A 10,628-nucleotide genomic window follows, 5' to 3' on the forward strand; every position below is an offset into this window, starting at 1 on the left:
GCTGAACACCTGGGAGGTGGGGGCGGGATTGGCCATTTGAAATTATGGGGGGGGGGGCAAAAAGTTATAGGAACCCATACTCTGGGTGCTCTTGGGAACCCTGGCCAGAAAGGTGGACACCCCACCACCACCACCCTCCCTCCCCTCATTCAAGGCAGCCCGTCCTCTATTCCCCTACTTTCCCAGAACCTGTCCCCACTCCATCTCCACCCAGTGTCAACCAGTGGGTTATGTGGACTCTTCAGGCAGTGCTATGCCCAGGGTGTCTCCTCACCCATCACTGCCCTTCCCCAGGCCCCGCCCATCCCCAGCACTCCTAGCCCAGCCTTCCTTCCTAGAGGGAGGAAGAGGGACATTTTCCTTCAGCAACCCACACCCTCCTGGCTCTGGATTATGCAACAGCCATCTCATTCTTTCCTAAAACAAGGGCTCTGGGCAGTGACTAAATTTAAATTCTGGGCCTCCAAGCAAGAATGCCAGGGCTTCCTGAACTTTTAAGAAAATATAAAATAAAAGAACCTCACTCTCAGCACTGCCCCCCAGGCCTACCCTGGGTGCCTAGAACCCGCATTTGGGGAGCAGGGTCTTCCAGCAGCCCTGAGACACTGGTGCAGTTGGCCAGGTAGGGAGGTGGGGGCTTGGGGGAGCGGAGGAGGCAGCTCTCCTCCACTCTGCAGAGGCTCTGTGACCTCCTGCCCCAGGCTCTGACCCCAGGGTGCAGAGCTTTGTCTTGTCCCCAAACCTGTATCGCTCTAATTTGCCCTGCACATGGCTCTGGCAAGGGCTTTTCTCTTGGGCTCCAGCTGCCTGCTCCTGAGACAGAGAGGCCTGTGGGAAGCTGGGATGGGAAGGAGATGGCTGTGCTCCCTGCAGGCTCCCAGTGTGGTCTGTTTTTATTTTTTATTGTTTGGGCTCCTCCTTTGTGAGTTATATTGCAGAAAAGCCCAATACTCTAGTCTCTCACATACACCACTCTCCTCTCAATACTCCCTCCTCCTCCTCCTCCTCCTCCTCCTCCTTCTTCTTCTTCTTCTCCTTCTTCTTCTTCTTCTCCTCCTTCTTCTTCTTCTTCTTCTTCTTCTTCTTCTTCTTCTTCTTCTTCTTCTTCTTCTTCTTCTTCTTCTTCTTCTTCTTCTTCTTCTTCTTCTTCTTCTTCTTCTTCTTCTTCTTCTTCTTCTTCTTCTTCTTCTTCTTCTTCTTCTTCTTCTTCTTCTTCTTCTTCTTCTTCTCCAATGAGCTATCCATTGCACTATCTTCTTTTTTTAAAAATATATTTTATTGATGTTTTACAGAGAGGAAGGGAGAGAGATAGAGAGTTAGAAACATTGAATCAGCTGCCCCTGCACACCCCCTACTGGGGATGTGCCCGCAGCCAAGGTACATGCCCCTGACTGGAATCGAACCTGGGACCCTTCAGTCCACAGGCGGACGGTCTATCCACTAAGCCAAACCGGTTAGGGCAATACTCCCTTCTTAAACTCCCCCTTACCCCTTGCCACATCTCTGCCATTACTACCACCCATAGAGATTTCCCCTGTTTAATGCTCCCACCTGCCCAGCGTGGTCCCTCCCTGCAGTCTAAACTGGGTTGCACAATCCAGTATCACCCACCACCTCAACACTGTACTTCCCCTCTCCCCTTCCCTCCAGCATGGAAGTCCAGAGCTGTATGCTGTCAGAGCTGGGGTCTGACCAGGCTCTTTCTTGCAGACTGGGACTCATGAATTTGCTTCTCTTCCCTTTGGGAAGGCCTCCACCTCAGCATCCAGAGCAGGGATCTGAAGCACATAGTGGGCACTCAGGATGGAGTGTGAGCCAAGGTGCAAACCCCTGGGAATCTGCTGGCCTCTGTGTGAGAGGAGTTTGCTAAAAGCTCCTGCCAGAGCTGCGAAAAGGCCCAGAGTGTGTTCAGGGTTCAATAGGCCCCAGGATAAATCAAAGAGGGCTTCCTGGAGAACAGGCGTTTACAACAGAGTTTGGGAGAAGAAATGAATATGGTGGAAGAGAGTGGAAGGAGGAGGGTGTCTCAGGAGGGACACCCTTTGTGTAACAGATACGAAGGTAAAGTATAGCTATTGTGTATATACATGGGTTAGCATACAGACTTATATTACCTAACTCTGTTCACTAAGAGGGCCTAGAAGCAATGACATCCCAACAGCAGTGAGTGCTCCTAGAATCTAGATCTTGGTTTCCAAATACCATTCTCCAATACAAGGAAACAGAACCTCTTCCAGAAACAGCTGCTTCTAGGCTGGAGGCAGGGAAAAACAAGATAAGCTGGAGTGTCTTGTAGAATCAGAAAGTAAGGAAGCAATCAGAAGGATGGAAGCATATCAGAGAGGTACGAGAACCAATCTGAAAGAGCTCCCAGTGGTCAAAGCTGAAAAAAATTTGTGCAATAAAAGAAATGGTACATATGTAATACTCTTTGTAATACTTTAAGCAATAAAACAATAAAAAATAAAATAATAATAAAAAAAGAAACAGTATTGGACTAAATAAGGTATAAAATAAATATACATGAATGCACACTGATTGTGTGTGAGGGCTGCTGTAACACAGTACCGTAAATTGTATTGTTTCACAGTTTGAGAGACCAGACGTCCAAAATCAAGGTGCTGGCAGGGCCACGCTCCTTCTGAGACTCCAGGTGGAACGCTTCTTGCCTTTCCCTGGCTTCTGATGGTCACCATCAGTCCTTGGCCACTCCCTGAGCTGAGGATATAGGAATAAGTCTTTCCCCATGAAATGAGCTATTCCTGTTGGTCAGTCCTTCCTAATGTTTCCCCCATCTGCTCTTAAAGTGTTTCATTTCTATAACTATCTGACGGTTTGGGTTCTCATTGTCTTCACCTGTACCGTGTAATAGTTTCCTATGGGCTGCCAAGTTTTCAGACACTATTCTATACCTAGACAATTCTTTCTGAAATGAAAGTAGAATATATATAATTCATCTGCTCAGAAACTTTCAATGACTCCTATTAACTCCAGTATCAAGTCCAAATCCTTGGTTTTAAATCCTCCAGTTCTATAACCCCTATTATTACTTGACAAGAACCCCCTACCCCTTAACCCAGCCGTGGGCAAACTACGGCCTGCGGGCCGGATCCGGCCCGTTTGAAATGAATAAAACTAAAAAAAAAAAAGAGACCGTACCCTTTTATGTAATGATGTTTATTTTGAATTTATATTAGTTCACACAAACACTCCATCCATGCTTTTGTTCCGGCCCTCCGGTCCAGTTTAAGAACCCATTGTGGCCCTCGAGTCAAAAAGTTTGCCCACCCCTGCCTTAACCAAATATGCTCTTTGAATTCAGACATCTGAACTTTTGCTCACAATCACATTCCTAATCTTTCCCTTCTTCTCTAACTGCTGAACCACTGCTCTAGAGAAAACAGACAAGCAAATCAACAACAACACTATCTATATATATAAAAGCCTAATATGCATTGTCCCCTCGGGAGTTAAACTGGGAGACCAGGAGTTCGATCGCTCGCTATGATGTGCACTGACCACCAGGGAGTGGCACAGAACGAAGGAAGGCCCCAGCCAGCAGCTGGAAGGCCCCAATCGGCCCTGATCGCCAGCCAGGCCTAGTGACTCTACCTGTGCACAAATTTCGTGCACCGGGCCTCTAGTGTAAGGATAAGAAGGATCAAAGGCCAAGTGAACAGAGAGGTAGAAGAACTTAAGTTTGCCTGAAAGAATCAAAGAAGGCTTCACAAAGGAGGTGATGCTTTGGTTGATTATTAAGAGTAGAAGTTTGTGAGGGAGGGAACTAGAGGAAGGGTCTAAGCCAGTGGTTCTCAACCTTGGCTGCACATTAGAATCACCTGGGAATCTTTTTAAAATCCTGATTGCTGGGCCTCATCCTCCAGAAATTTTGTTTCTTTGTTACTAATGTTGTGGCCCCACCCCATAACAAAGAAACAGAATTTCCGGAGGATGAGGGGCCCAGCAAAGGATTTTAAAAAGATTCCCAGGTGATTCTAATGTGCAACCAAGGTTGAGAACCACTGGTCTAAGCAGAGGCAGCAGCACCTGTCTTTAACAAACACATGGCTGTTTATCATTTATCTCTTCTTAACACCTCTTCCCCTCTGTAAAATGGAAGTTGCAATACATACTTTGCAGAATTATTATGAGTGTTAGGGATAATCCATGTAACATATATGGTAGGCACTCAATAATTTTTTTTTTTTTTTTTTTTTTTTTTTTGGTAATGAATGAATGAAGTGTCAAACTCAGTTCCTGGCACACACCAAGGTACTCAGTTTTTGTTGAATGAATGATCCTGCCCTGGTTCAAACCTGTGGTGTCCACAGCTGAAAGTCTATGCTTTGGAAGGCCTCATTGGACTAGAAAAGATCCAGAGAAAGGCAATGTTTCAGCAAGGTGGGATACCAGTCTTTGAGAACTAAACAAACAGATGAGGGCTCTTCAATCTGAAAAGGAAGCAGAAATATTCAGCTTCAACTCAAGTTCAATAAATGCTTATTTATTTTTTGCATAATTCTCACAATGTTTCATTATGACATCCAGATAAGAAGACATATTCAGAGAAGTTAAATACCTTGCCAAAGCCCACACAGCTGGGTGGTGAGATCCACTGGATTCCAAGTTCAATGCTCTTTTCACTTCAACACAAAAACTTTCATGATGTGGAAAAACATGAAGAGTTTGGCTAAGTTAAAAAAAAAAAAAAAGAGTTTGGCTAAGTTAAATACAGTCTTTTCCCCCCTAAATTCTCTAAATACTCAAACCACATGTAATTTCTAGAGCAAGAGAGAGGTTGTTTTAAGATAAATAAAAGGAAGGGTTCTCTTCTATTGCGAATGGAGTAGGAATAATCACAAGGAGTGTATTATGATAATCAGCACAGACTGAAAAAGGAAAGAAGTTAGAAAATAATAAAATGATAGATAAAAGATCTCTGGCAAGTCATGCAAAGACTAGACCTCTTCTTCTTCAACTTCTTGAGCTGTGAGAACACCACAAGCTTAAGACTGGGCTCTTTCCAAAGGCAACCTAGGACTCTTTGAGGTCTGGGCAGGCCTGCTGTGCCCTCCCATAGCCTGTAATAAAACATTGGTTATAATAAATATTTCTTTTTTCCTCCCTAAAATTTTGTCCTGAGAATCTAGAATTTAATACTAGACAACCAGAGTAAGCTTAGGGAAATAGCAACTAAATCTCATACATCAAAATCAAATATAGCCCTGGCTGGGTGGCTCAGTTGGTTGGAGCATCGTCCCCTAGCACCAAAAGGTTGTGGGTTCGATTCCCATTCAGGGCACATACCTAGGTTGCAGGTTCAGTCCCTGCTTGGGGCATGTATGGGAGGCAACTGATCAATGTTTCTCACATCGACATTTCTCTCCCCCTCCCTCTCTCTCTAAAATCAATGAAAACATATTCTTGGGTGAGGATTAAAAAGATCAAATATAGCCAAAACCGGTTTGGCTCGGTGGATAGAGCGTCGGCCTGCGGACTGAAGGTTCCCGGGTTCGATTCCGGTCAAGGGCATGTACCTGGGTTGCAGGCAAATCCCCAGTAGGGGACGTGAAGGAGGCAGCTGATCGATGTTTCTCTCTCATCGATGTTTCTAACTCTCTATCTCTCTCCCTTCCTCTCTGTAAAAAATCAATAAAACATATTTTTTAAAAAAAAGATCAAATATATGCAAAATTAATGTATGCAATAAGTTATATTTCTGTATATTAGCAATGAACAATTGGACATTAAAATTAAAAAGAACATTTACAATTGTATAAAAATACGGAATCTTAGGGGGTAAATCTGACAAAGCATCTGCACACTGAACACTATAGAACATTGTTGAGATCAATTAAAGAAGACAAATACATGGAGAGATATACCATGTTTGTGGATTTGAAGACTGCATATTGTTAAAATGTCAGTTCTCCCAAAATTGGCCAATTAAAATTTCAGAGAACTTTTTTTTTTTTGGTAGAAATTGGCAAGGTGATTTTTTTTTTTTAAAAGTGTTGCCACAAATTCACAGTGAAATACAGTGAAAGCTTGTGATGACAAATTTAGTCTTTCTATTTAATTACTTTAAAGATTTTTAAAAGTTCATATTCAGAGACAGAAGGAGAGAGAGAGAGACATTGATGTGTCAGTGAAGCATCAATCAACTGACTCCAGCACGACCCCCACCGAGGATGGAGCCCACAGTCCCAGCATATGCCCGGGAATCAGGAATTGAAAAGGCCATCTTTCTGTGCACGGATGAGATCCAGCCAACTGAGCCATACCTGCCAGGGTGGCAAGCTGATTTTTCATATGGAAATACAAAGGATCAGATCTGGAATAGCTCAAACCAACTTTAAAAAAGAAAAACAAGCCCTGGCCGGGTTGTTAATTGGAGCATTGCCCTGTACATTTAAAAAAAAAACACACGTTTCGAGTTCAAACCTGATCAGGGCCCAAGCCTAGGTTTCAGGTTTGATCCTTGGTGAAGAGTATGTAGGAAGCAGCTGACCGATGTTTCACTCTCACATTAATGTTTCTCTCTCTCTCTCTCTCCCTCCCTCTTTCTCTAAAATCAATAAAAACATATCCTCCAGTCAGAATTTTTAAAATGAAAAAAAAAAAGAACAAAATTGGAGGACTTATATTACCTGATTTCAAGACTTATTATAGAGTTCTAGTAATCAAAACATAAAGATAGAACAGTGGAACAGAACAGAAAGTCTAGAAATATACTCACATATACACGGTCAGTTGACTTTTTATCATTTTCTTAAATTTTTTTTTACTTGCTCAATTGATTTTTTACAAAGGTGTGAAGGCAATTCAGTAGAGAAAGGATAGTCTTTTTAACAAATGCTGCTGGGACAATTGGATATCCATAGGCAAAAAATAAGCTTTGATCCATATCTCACACAATATACAAAATCTAACACAAAATGAATCATATATCTCAATAAAGTTGTTAATACGTAACCTCAATCTAATAATGAGTAATCAGATAAAATGAAACTGAGGGACATTATACCAAATAATTGCCATATACTCTTCAGAAAATACTGAATCACTGTCCCAGACTAAGAAGACTAAGAAGACAATGTGGGATCCTGGGTTAGATTTGGTACAAGAAAAAAGATTATTAGTGGAATAATTGGTGATGTTTGAATAAGGTCTGTAAATTGCTTAACAGTATTGTACCAATGTTAATATCCTGGTTTTAATGATTGTACTATGGTTATGTAAGATGTGAACATTAGGGGAAATTGGGTGAAAGACATGGAATTCCATGTACTATTTTTGCAAATATTTACAAATATAAAATTGTTTAAAAATAAAAATAATTTAATGAATTATAACTTAAATGCAAAACCTAAAAACCATAAAACTGCTAGAAGAAACATAGGAGAATATCTTTGTGATCTTGGACTAGGCAAAGATTTCTTAAATAGGACACCAAGAGCATGATTCATCAGTTAAAACTTGATAAATTAGACAGCTTCATGATTAAAAACTGCCCTTTGAAAGACACTGTTAACAGAATGAGAAGACAAACCACAGACTGGAAGAAACTATTTGTAAATTATATATCTGATAAAGGATTTAAATCCAGAATATATTAAAAAAAAACTTTCAAAATGTAATAGTAAGAAAAAAAAAACCCTCAATTTTTAAAAATGGGCGAATGATTTGTACACTTCACCAAAGAAGATACGTGGATAGCAAATAAGCATGTGAAAAAGATGCTCAATGCCATCAGTCATTATGGAAATGCAAATTGAAACTACAACAGAATACCACTACAAACCTATTAGGGTGGCTAAAATCTAAAAGAATGACGGACAATGCCCTTGCTGGCTTGGCTCAGTGGATAGAGCATCGGCCTGAAGGGTCCCGGGTTCAATTCTGGTCAAGGGCACATGGCCGGGTTGCACATGGCTGAGTTGGGGGCATGCAGGAGGCAGCCGATCAATGATTCTCTCTCATCATTGATGTTTCTATCTCTCTCTCCCCCTCCCTTACGCTCTCTGAAATCAATAAACACACACACACACACACACACACACACACACACACACACACACACATTTATAAAGTTAAGTATACATCTACCTTGTAATCCAGCCATTTACTCCTAAGTATCTACTCAACAGAAAATGAAATATATGTCTATACAAACACGAATGCAGCCTTATCTATATATATAAAAGCCCAAGCGACCATTATACCCGGTTGACCGAACGACCGGTTGACCGGTCACTATGACACGCACTGACCACCATGGGGCAGACACTCAATGCAGAAGCTGCCCCCTGGTGGTCAGTGCTCTCCCACAGCCAACCTCCCACGGTCCCTCCCCCCGGCTGGCCAGCTTCTATCAGGACTGGGTGAGACGGCCCTGATCGCCCTAATTGCCCCGATTGCCGGCCAGGCCAAGGGACCCCACCCATGCACGAATTCGTGCACTGGGCCTCTAGTTTGTAATATTGTCCCAAACTGGAAACAACCAAATGTTCATCAATAAGTGAATGATAAATTGTGGTATATCCATACAATGGCATACTACTCAGCAATAAAATAGAATGAACTATTCATATATAGTAGGTCCTCAGGTTACGTCAGAGATCTGTTCCTACAGAGCGATGTAACATGATTTTCACCGTAAGTCAGAACTCACCTACATAAGCACCTATGTCACTCACATGGAGCACATACACAGCAGTAATGAAGTGAAACAGTAAAAAAAAAATTTAAAAGAAACAATTCCTGACCTTTACTTGTGGTAAATAAATAATAAAAAACATAAAGCACATATGTACATACGTTGAAATGACGGAACTTTTTGTTCTAAATAAATGGGAGATGGCGATGTAACCATGAAATGACGTACGTCGATTCCGACGTAACCCGAGGACTGTCTGTATATAATAATGTAAATAAATCCCAAAAAAATTATGCTGAATAAAAGAAGCCAGACCTTCCCCAAGAGCATATACTATAAGATTCCATTTATATAAAATTCTAGAAAATGCAAACTACAGTAATGACAAAAGCAGATTAGTAGTTTCCTGCAGATGAAAAGGAGGGATTATAAAGGAGCATGAGTACACTTTTGGGAGTGATGGAATGTTCACTATCTTGATTGTGGTGGTATTTTCATGGGTATATACAAAAGTTATCAAATTATATGCCTTAAATATGTATGGTCTATTATATGTCAATTATACCTCAATAGAGCTGTTTAATCAAATATATTTAGATAGCAAGCACAAATTATCCCAATTAGGTTCTGAGAATGTCAACAGATTGAGGATTCACCAAAATGGCCAGCCCCATTTGGCACCTGAAGATAAGGAAATCCTGAGTAGAATCACCAACCATCAGTAACATTTCAGAAACACCTTCCGCCACTTCTCTCCGTCTCAGGCCCTCACTAGCTAGCTAGTTTCTGGAGGGAGTCAGGAGACCCAGTCATGACCATGAACATGACTCTGGGAGCTGCCTGGCTGGTCACTCTTTAGCTGCCTTTGGGAAGAGCTGAGTTGACACTGGAGTATTTTCATAGCTCAGGAAGAGGGGGTGGAAGAAAAGAAATGAAGGAAACAGAAGGAGCTGGCGACAAGTTAAGGAGAGTAACTATCCACAACTATGTAACTCAGGGCTGGAAGGGAGCTAAGAGAACACATTTCAATACTTTTTTTTTTTTTTTAAATAAGAATACCAAGATCTTGATCTTCCCAACACAGAATTGGGGCTCTAACCTAGGTTCTCAATTTTTCATCAACACCTACTTCCAGCATGCCAGCGGTCACTGTTTATGGTGTAAGAGATGATGGCTTCTGTTTCATTCAACATTTGTGGAGTATCTATTTATAAGAATAGGATAAATCCCAGAGTCTGAAGTAGCTCACAGGCTAGCAGAGACAGGTCTACACACAGAGGAGACTTTCATAATACAAGTATGATTGTAATAAATGCTATAAATGAGGTGCAAACGACATAGTATGAAGATACAGAGGGGAAAAACCTTCCGATTTGGAGAAGGGATTTGGTGATGGGAGGAAATCAAGGAAGTCCTCCCCAGAATGGCAATAACACCCGTTTCGAAGGTACTCCATCAATGTTTGTGTCCTTCGTCTCTTCACATTATGACTCCAACCTCACTTTCTTATCACACCAGACTGCTTCGTTCCTGACATTCCAAATGTTTGGACGTTCCGAAGTTTCATGCCACTGTGCTTTTTGCATTCGAAATTCTCTCCTGGGGTGGAATGTCCCATAGTGAGCAAAAGGTTACAAGAAATGGAGCTCGGCAGAATATAATGCAGGTAATAGTAGAGCTCAGGAGAATGTGAAGCATATAGTTACATTAAGCCCACGAACTATGGAGGCCACCTTCAGGCTCTTCATTTGCAAAAAAAAAAAAATTAAAAAAAAAAAAGAGAAAGACAGTAATAAGATTCATCTCATAAGATTATAGAGTATATTAAAAGGAATCCCCGCAAAGCTTTTAGCATCACATCTTGCGCGGACCACGGCTCAGGAAACACTAGCAAGTATTTATCCGTGCGCTTCTACCTTCTCCGCCCGCCCAGGAGCCACCCCGCTACCGCCCCGTCAGCGCCCAGACC

This window comes from Myotis brandtii, unplaced genomic scaffold (genome assembly GCF_000412655.1).
Source record: "Myotis brandtii unplaced genomic scaffold, ASM41265v1 scaffold29, whole genome shotgun sequence".
Lineage (NCBI taxonomy): Eukaryota > Metazoa > Chordata > Mammalia > Chiroptera > Vespertilionidae > Myotis > Myotis brandtii.